Source organism: Uloborus diversus, chromosome 5, assembly GCF_026930045.1.
Source record: "Uloborus diversus isolate 005 chromosome 5, Udiv.v.3.1, whole genome shotgun sequence".
In the NCBI taxonomy this organism is placed as follows: Eukaryota; Metazoa; Arthropoda; class Arachnida; order Araneae; family Uloboridae; genus Uloborus; species Uloborus diversus.
The window spans coordinates 10,509,111-10,518,202 of NC_072735.1; positions in this window are offsets into that span (position 1 = coordinate 10,509,111).

A 9,092-nucleotide genomic window follows, 5' to 3' on the forward strand; every position below is an offset into this window, starting at 1 on the left:
TTTCAATTTGTAACATTTAAAAAAGAAGAAAAACCCAACCGGTCACACGGATCTGCTTCGTGGGCCGGATAAGGCCCGCGGGCCCTAGTTTGAGCAAAATTAGTTAGGATAAATGGGAAACACATTGCAGTATTTCAATTTAAGCTTCCTCCCTTCCTTTTAAATAAATTGAGAGATGAAGTTTTGCACATTTCGTTCAAGACATGAGAATTAACTGAGCATGACAATCATCAATTGGACCAGTGTATTTTTATGGTGATAAATTAGCTTCTAATTTCTATGACATGTTGATAACGCTTTCTTATTTATTGCTGGCCTTTACCAAATTATTTCTTTTTTTTCTTTTTTTTTCAGAATTTGATGAATTTTTATTTATTGAATGCATGGGTGCCCATATGCAAAGTTACAAGGGGGGGGGCTCAAATATTTCCCCCGTGGTTTAGCTGGATATTTTCCCCGTGGAAACTGATTTCAGGACAGATTAGAGTCATTAAAATTTGACATTTTTAATAACTTATTCATTAAGGGCTGGAGAAAAAATGTTTTTACATTTTTGCAAAGAAAAAAAGTACTAAAAGCAAAGAAGTTTTAATTTCAAAGGGGGGGGGGGGCTCGAGCCCCCCTTGCCCCCTATATGAGCGCCCTTGATTGAATGTGTTTTTTAAGCATACTACGCGCAACTAGTAGTTAGATACTTAAATCATACTGAAACATGCTAGAAATGATCACAACCAGCCCAATAAAACAGTACATTTTGTGAGAATAGGTTACATTTCTTGTTTCGTTTTTGCGCAGAAAAAATTGGTGGATTAAATAGACATAAAACGAACCGTAACAACTTTGCGAATGACAGAAATGAGGCGGTCACAGCCACGCAATGTCCATTTCCTCAGCTAATGACATTCCGCTCACACGCAACACTATGCAAGGAACTAAACTCTTGCTTTATATTATTGCTTTTCGCACCAAGAAATTTCAGTCTTTTTATTTCATACTTGCTGCACTGTCCGGTGTTGCACGGTCTACCTCGAAAATAAGAATCGTGTCAATTCATGCATGTTCAACAATCAAGCAAAAAGGAAAAAAAAAAACATAGGTTAACAGCACCAGGGCGGTCATTCCAAGCTTGTCAGCTTGCGAGATCGAGATTCTAGCTCACGTGATCGGTTGTGACGTAGAAGTGTCGCAAAGTAGTACTCTAATGTACTCGAACCTAGTCGCAAGCTGACGAGCTTGGAATGACCGCCCAGTAGCAGTCTCTACTGCTAACACAATTTTTATGTAACTTCTTTGACGGCTGAGTATTTAAATGCTCATACAATTAGGAGTTGTATTATCAATACGTGACTGATCATTGCCCGATTTCAGTCTGTTGTGTTTCAAATGCTACACAATCAGCCCATTAAATTGTAATATCAATATTAATTTACTATCGTTTTTAGTAGATTTTAATTTCTGCATTTTTGAATTTATAACTTTATATATAAAGAATGGTAGTTACGTATGGTACGAAATTCCGAAACGCAAGTTTTATGATCCAAATCCAGTAAAAAATGTGGGTGAAGTGTATGTTTTTTTTTTACACGGACATCTCTCTTTTTGAAGCTGGTTAAGGGGTCACAGTACCTTTTAAACATTTTTTTAAAATTTAAGTAAATTTTATATTTCTTTGAAACCATCTTCTTCTAACGTTGTTTTGTCTTACTTTACTGTTCAGCACAAAGGTATTTATTTATCTCATAACATGCATACTTATTTCTTAATCAATAATTTATTTTCAAAATTTAAAAATATTGCCCACTTTTTTTAAAAATTCAAAAAAATTGAGAAAAATTTCAATTTTTTAAATCTCCTAAAACTTTTTTATTTTTGCACTAATTAAAAAAAGTTTTTTGTTAAAGGATCACTATAATCATCTCTAAAAATCTGTGCATTCCTTTGCTTATGAGTTTATTAGAAAATTTTCTGTGATTAATTATGTTAAAAGTTAAAGATTTTTTTAAATTTGGTATTTAAAGGTTTAACATGCTCTAAACATTTGAGTATATAATTACTATACATACTATACATACACTATACTATACATACTTAACATACTACATAAAATGCTTATCCAATGCACAGTTTTGTCAAATATGTTATCCCAATTGCAAAAAGTATTACTTTAAAGCTGTATCTTTAATAGAAAAAAATCCTTAGGGACTCTAATGACATGAAAACACAAAAAAAAACATCATCGAGAAAAGCAATTTAAAGTTTTTCTTTTGCATAATAACACATAGCGAGCATGACCTAAAACCACTCATAACTTTTTAAATATTTGAACTAAAGCAATGAAACTTTTCCCCTGTGTTCAGAATAGTTTTTAGTTTTGAAATAAGCAAAAAAATTTTTTTTTGATCGTTTCATCATTTTTGAGGTACTGTAACCCATTAAAAAGAAAATTGCATCAACAACTAATTTCTTATAATATTGCCTCTATAGCATGCTATTCATTTTTTTGTTCACTTTCTTACTATCCTTTTTAAGATAGTTTATCCAAATGCTTTATGGCTTCTTTAAACTGGTGAAAAGTTTGACGAGATTAGTCAGGTGTATTTTAAAACACAATTTCAATTGTGTTTTTATCCGTTGTATTCAGATTGACATTTCTATGATGGATTAAACAATGCGCTTTGTTAAGGGTAGATTCTAAAACTCATACAATTACCTTGTCTAATGATGCTTTTATACAGGAAAATAGAATATGATTAGTTATTACCGGATTCCCTAATTGCGCCCTTAATGTAATTAAGGTGCCGAGCTTGATCCATCCCAAACTCCGGCACACTCATGCAAATTAAGTAAATAACTCCACTGTTGAATTACCAAAAGAACGCTGCTTCCCATTCTTCTATTGTGTTCGGCAATTTAGAACTCCATTTTCAACCACTCATCAAAATAAACCCCTTCCACCGATGCCAGCGGGCAAAGAGAAAAATGCCACCCACTCGATTTGCCCAATTACGATTATTCATTGCTGATCCCCCGTTCCATCTCCATTTATAAATTCCACCCTCCCTGATGGTCTTGACCCCCGACGCAGCGGAAGAACAGATTTTTAAAAGGCCTCTAAAAGATTAAATTTCGAACATCAAACCCACTTTCCTACGCCACCTCCCTTTTTTGCGACCTCTTTTTCGGGGTGAGTTCATGTGGTAACCATGAGGGAGAGGTTGCCAGATTTCTATCTGGTATCATATATCCTTTAGTACAGCGTTTCTTAAATTGTGTTCTGCGGAACCTTAAGGTTGCTTCAAGATCCTTCAAAGGTTCCCCTAAAGTAGCATTCAGTTGTAAAGTTGATATGACTCACTTAAAAATTCGATGAAAATGGGGTTTGGATGAAGCTTTTAATCAGAGTTTTTCGAATGAATAATAGATAAAGAATCGAAAGGAATGGGGTGGTTTCCTTCAGTCAAAAGTACTATTTTTAGTCATTGAAATGGATAAAATGAGTAAAAAAAAAAAAAAAAAAAAAAAAAAAAAAAAAAAAAAAAAACATGGATCCAGAAAATACTTTTATTTTCGCAACAGTTTTTTTTAAATTAATTTTTTTAAATGGCCGATTTTTCAAACAAGGCGTGGTCTTGATGACGTCTCAAATGATGCACTTTGCCGCATCTTCCTACTACGTTTCCACGTTATAATAATCAAGCAGCGAATTAAAATTGTGCTCTACGCTTGCTACCAACCATATCGTGGCCAATACACGTGAGTAAAGATGCGAATTAAATATTTTGGACCCTGAATGGCAACACTGAATGGCATTTCATCAATTGTGATGTCATCGGCAGAAGCGTTAAACGATGAAAGAGCACCGATTTAAGTAATTTTTTTTTTAAATATTAAACTTTAGAAATTATTTAAAAAATAGTCATATTCTATGTTTTTAAGCATGTTCTTTCCGAAAAAAATACTTTTAAAATTTTGAAAACGACCCCATTGTGGATTAAATATATTTATTTTCTATTATTTATTTTCAATGTACGACATTCTGATAATGCCAGTATAAGAAAAGAAACTTTTTTGAAACCATATTGTCACTTTTTCCACTTTCTTCGAATTAGTATAGTTTGCGTGAAACTCGACATGAGGATTTAAATTTCATACGTAAAGCTTAAAATGAACTTTTAAAGTTACTTTTTGAAGGCAATAAGCATTATTTGAGATAATTTTCTTTTTCATTACAAGTTAATCAGTTTACATTTAAACTCTTAAACCGAAGAAAAACCAGGGGGGTTCCACGAAAAAAGTGGACGCTAAAAGGGTTTCACTTATCAAAGAAATTACGAAACGCTGCTTTAGTACGCAGCAAGACTGCAATGAAAAATCTCGAAAAATCATTGTAAGCATATAATCCAATTCTTGACTAATACCGGTAAGAAATCTTATTCGAAAATTTAGCCATTTTAGTGCAAGCGATTTCATAATGGGATCGTTTCCAAAATTTTAAAAGTATTTTTTTTCTGAAAGAGCATGTTTAAAAACATAGGATCTGACCATTTTTTAGATAATTTATGTAAAATTAATATTTTAAAAAATTACTTAAATCGTTGCGCTTCTAATGTTTACACTTCTGTCGTGTGACATCACAAAAGATGAAATGCCATTCAATGTTGCCATTCACAGAACAAAATATTTAATTCGCACCTTTACTCACGTGTATTGGCAACGATATGGTTGATAGCAAACGTAGAGCGCAATTTTAATTTGCTGCTTGATTATCATAACGTAGAAACGTAGTAGAAAGATGCGCCAAATTGCATCATTTGTGACGTCATAAAGACCACGCCTTGTTTGAAAAATCGGACAGTTTAAAAAATTAATTAAAAAATAACTGTTGGGAAAATGAAAGTATTTTCTGGGTCCATGTATTTTTTTTTTTTTTTTTGCTTATTCTATCCATTTCAATGACTAAAAGTAGTACTTTTGACTGAAGGAAACCACCCCATTGTGGGGGACTGTAATGGATTTGCGCGATCTTGACTAAAAAATGATGTTACAGTACAATCTCGTTTAAACTGGAAGCAAAAACAATCCGGAAAAACTAAAATATGTATAATCCGGGTAATATGGGTAATAAGCAAAACAAATTCGCAAATAAGCAGACATCTTTCAGTACAGCAAAAAACGATGCTTTGTAACAAAATTACATAGAATTGTTACTGCAAACTTAATCATTTTAGCTTAGCTGCTTCAATTACGTCATGTTGTTTATTAGATGACTGTAATTTATTGCACAGTCTAGCAGGAGTTGTATATTTAATCAAAATGAAGAGATAATATTTGGTGCTATCGTAATTTAAAATTATTATTTAAGTGAATATAAACTTTTTAAACTTTTCAAATTTGATCCGGATGAACAAGACTCTTCTAATTTCTAAAACGGTTGCCTGCACACCGAAAACAGAACAGTAGATTCATACTGGGCTCAGCCATTAAGATCAAGATTCAAAATAACGTCTATTTGTATCACACAAATTTTCAGCCTATTGAATTTCAATTGATATGGTATTAACGTAAAAGTGAGGTTATTTTTGATATATATAAATAAAAAAAAAAGAATCAAATGAACTAAAATTAGAATATCATTCCAGTTTGCGCTAAATGTATAAGATGGATGGTTTTATCTACAGCAGCTCTTATGCGTTACAGAAAGTTCCATGCAATTAAATTTCAGTAATTAGCTGTGACCGGATGATAAGGCTATTAAAGTTTCTGGATGTAGTGATAACGTTATTACAGGGTGTTCCGTTTTAACCTCCAAAAACCTCTATTTTTGCAACCGTTAGTCCTAGATGCGTACTTCCAGTTGCAAAAATGTTCAAAATCAGATGCGGAGTTAAGATATTGAAAGTTTGAAGCAAAAATAAATATATGTCCAAAAATTCAAAATTTAACCTTTATCACGGTTCTAGATCCCTTAACATATTTAGGGAAATTATCTCTATTGAAAGATATTACTAACACAGAAAATTTGACATTTGTGCGACCAAAATTCAAGGAGATATTCGAGTTCAAAGTTTTAAAAGACCATGTAGAAGATGAGATTGGAACGTATCGCCCTTTCAGAAGAATGACAGGTTATAGATGTATAAAAACAAAGTAGTATTTATGTTTATCATTGCTATTCAAAAATAAATGCAAATGTTATGCCATAATACTCAAAAACACACTGCAAAACTTCAATCAATTTGAAAAACCACACTCTATGCACACATATAATTTTAAACACTTGTTAACCACTATATTTTCCCCAAAGTGTGTTATCGACGGCGCGTGAAAGGTGGTGTAAGTCACAAAACGCTGCGTTTCGTATCTCGGTGAATATTGGTCGTACTAATTTAAATTTTCTGTGTTGGAATTATTTTTCAATGGAGATTATTTCCCTAAGCATAAGTTAGGGGACCTGGGGGCCGTATAAAAAGTTAAATTTTGTATTTTTGACTCATTTTTATTTTCACTTCAAACTTTCAATATCCTAAACCCTGCATCTGGTTTTGAACATTTTTGCAATTGGAAGTATACATCTAGGACTAACGGTTGCGAAAATAAAGGTCTTGAAGGTTGAAACGGAACACCCTGTATAAATCATAGCTTGTAGACTTGCTCATTGAAAAGCAGACCCGTCATTTCAAAGTTTTCCAGGGGAGAGGAGGGGAGCAAAGTAGTCATTTTGTATATATAAAACCATACCTAAATTAAACGATGATTTTTTGAAGAATTTTCCTCATCATTCGAACATAAGTTTTAAGCCAAAACATATTTCAGAGTGTTTTTTTTTTTTGAAAAATGATGCATTTAAGAAAATAATTATGCTATAGAACAAATAATTCCTCTCTCGAAAAATGGCTACTTTACATGCTGTGGCTGTGCCATTCGTCACAAATTGAATACCTGTAGATTTTCACTAGCATGAGAGGCTGTGTTCGAAAATAAAAAAAAAAAGACAGAAGCGAAATTTATGTTACGGAGGGGGGTTGTCGAGAGACGTCAGCGCGCGTATATCGATCCTCGAAAAATGAGTGATGAGCGGCCAGGTGACGTTGATTGGTCAGATCACGGACCCGTGGCTCTCTTTTAGCTACTGTACGATAGAGGGCCGAGGAAGAATGCATAAGTTAGTCCATAGGGTTCATCATTCGTCTTGATGCCCATTGATGACTGCGGGACGAAATGAGGACGAGGGATGGAGACTCAAATAAAACCTTATAGTTTTAGATCGAATCACTTGACATTTTTACTTCCTTTTACAAAAAAGGAGTTATTGTATTCGCGAAAAAACTTTCACCCAAAAATCGTCCTTAATTTCCATTTTGCTCACCCCAAAATGAATGTTGAGTTTTTTTTTTTAACCCGACCACACGTGGATATGTGCCTAGCAACGTACAGACACCCGAAATATCCATTTTGACGACCCCCGAGTTAATTACGACGAATTTTCTCGTGACGTCTGTATGTGCGTATGTGTGTATGTGTGTATGTATGTCGCATAACTGAAGAACGGAATGTTCTAGAAAGTTGAAATTTTGTACGTAGACTCCTAGTGGGGTCTAGTTGAGCGCCTTCTTTTTTGGTTGCATTCGTATGCTCCGAAGGGGGTCTTTTGCCCCTTTTTAGGGGGAAATCATTGTTAATTTCGATGTAAAATCACGTGGTGTTATAATTTGGAAGACACTTGGCGATATATCGCCAGTCTTTTGGTCGCCAAGTTTTGTCGCCAACTTGGCGACAAATTTGGCGATTTTTTTTTAAATCTGGTTTCAATTTGGTCACGGTGATATTTAGAGAGTAAACTATTGAATCATATTAAAACTGCCAATAATAGGAAAATGACATTAAATTGGAGTAAAAGGAAGTCATGTGATGCACACATCAGCTCGTTACTTAACGCAAGGACTTTTTTAATAGGGTCTATCAGATTAACCTGGAGGTTGGATATATGGAAAAGGCAATATCTGAGTTGTGAGGGAAGTGGCATTCACAAATAGCAGTAGAGGGCCATTCCATTCGGAGGAACGGGATATTTTTCAGTACATTTTGTGTTATAAATACGAATAAAACAAGGTAGGAATTTTATTTTTTATATAGTAAGGATTTGTCATAAGAATTCCGTAGAACATTAAAATTATCGTTTTTAAATAAAATAATTCATGAATCTTTATCTTTACTAATAATAAATCTTAAAATCTCTCTCTCCGGAGGATGTCTGGATCTAAAAGACGCGAATAGCGCCTAGACCGTTCGGCCGATTTTCATGAAATTTGGCACAAAGTTAGTTTGTGGCATGGGGGTTTGCACCTCGAAGCGATTTTTCGAAATTCAATGTGGTTCTTTTTCTATTTCAATTTTAAGAACAAAAAAAATCATAAGATGGACGAGTAAATTACGAAAACATCATAACGTGGAACCGTAACATGGGAACAAGCCAATTGGCGAGATACGAAATTATCATAACGTGGAACCGTAACATGGGTACAAGCCAATTGGCGAGAAAATTCACCAAACATTATTTGTAAATATACAGGCGAACCAAAAGATCTTTTAATTTTTCTATTACGGGCAAAGCCGTGCGGGTACCACTGGTAAATACAAATAAAACAAGCTAGGAATTTTATTTTTAATAGTAAGGATTTGTCATAAGAATTCCGTAGAACATTAAAATTATCGTTTTTAAATAAAATAATTGATGAATACGCAATAAAATTCCTGTGACGGAACGTGACTCGTATGGGTAACGCTTCGGTACGGGCATTTTTTATTATATGTCATTCAATTATTTTCTTTAAATTAACTAGCTTTTGATGTTCTACATACGTAGTTCTTGTGACGAATCTTTATTGTTGCCTTTAAAAATAAAATTTCTTGCTTGTATTATTTTTATTTATAAAACAAAAGTCTTGTGACTAAACTACTCAAAATGTCCCGTTCCTTCACATAAAATGGGCTTATCAAGAATTAATACATTCGCGGATTCTATCATTTTTGCTAATAAGAAGTACGCTGTTTCACCGCCACTTCAGGCTAAAACATCTTTAAGGACCGATTAG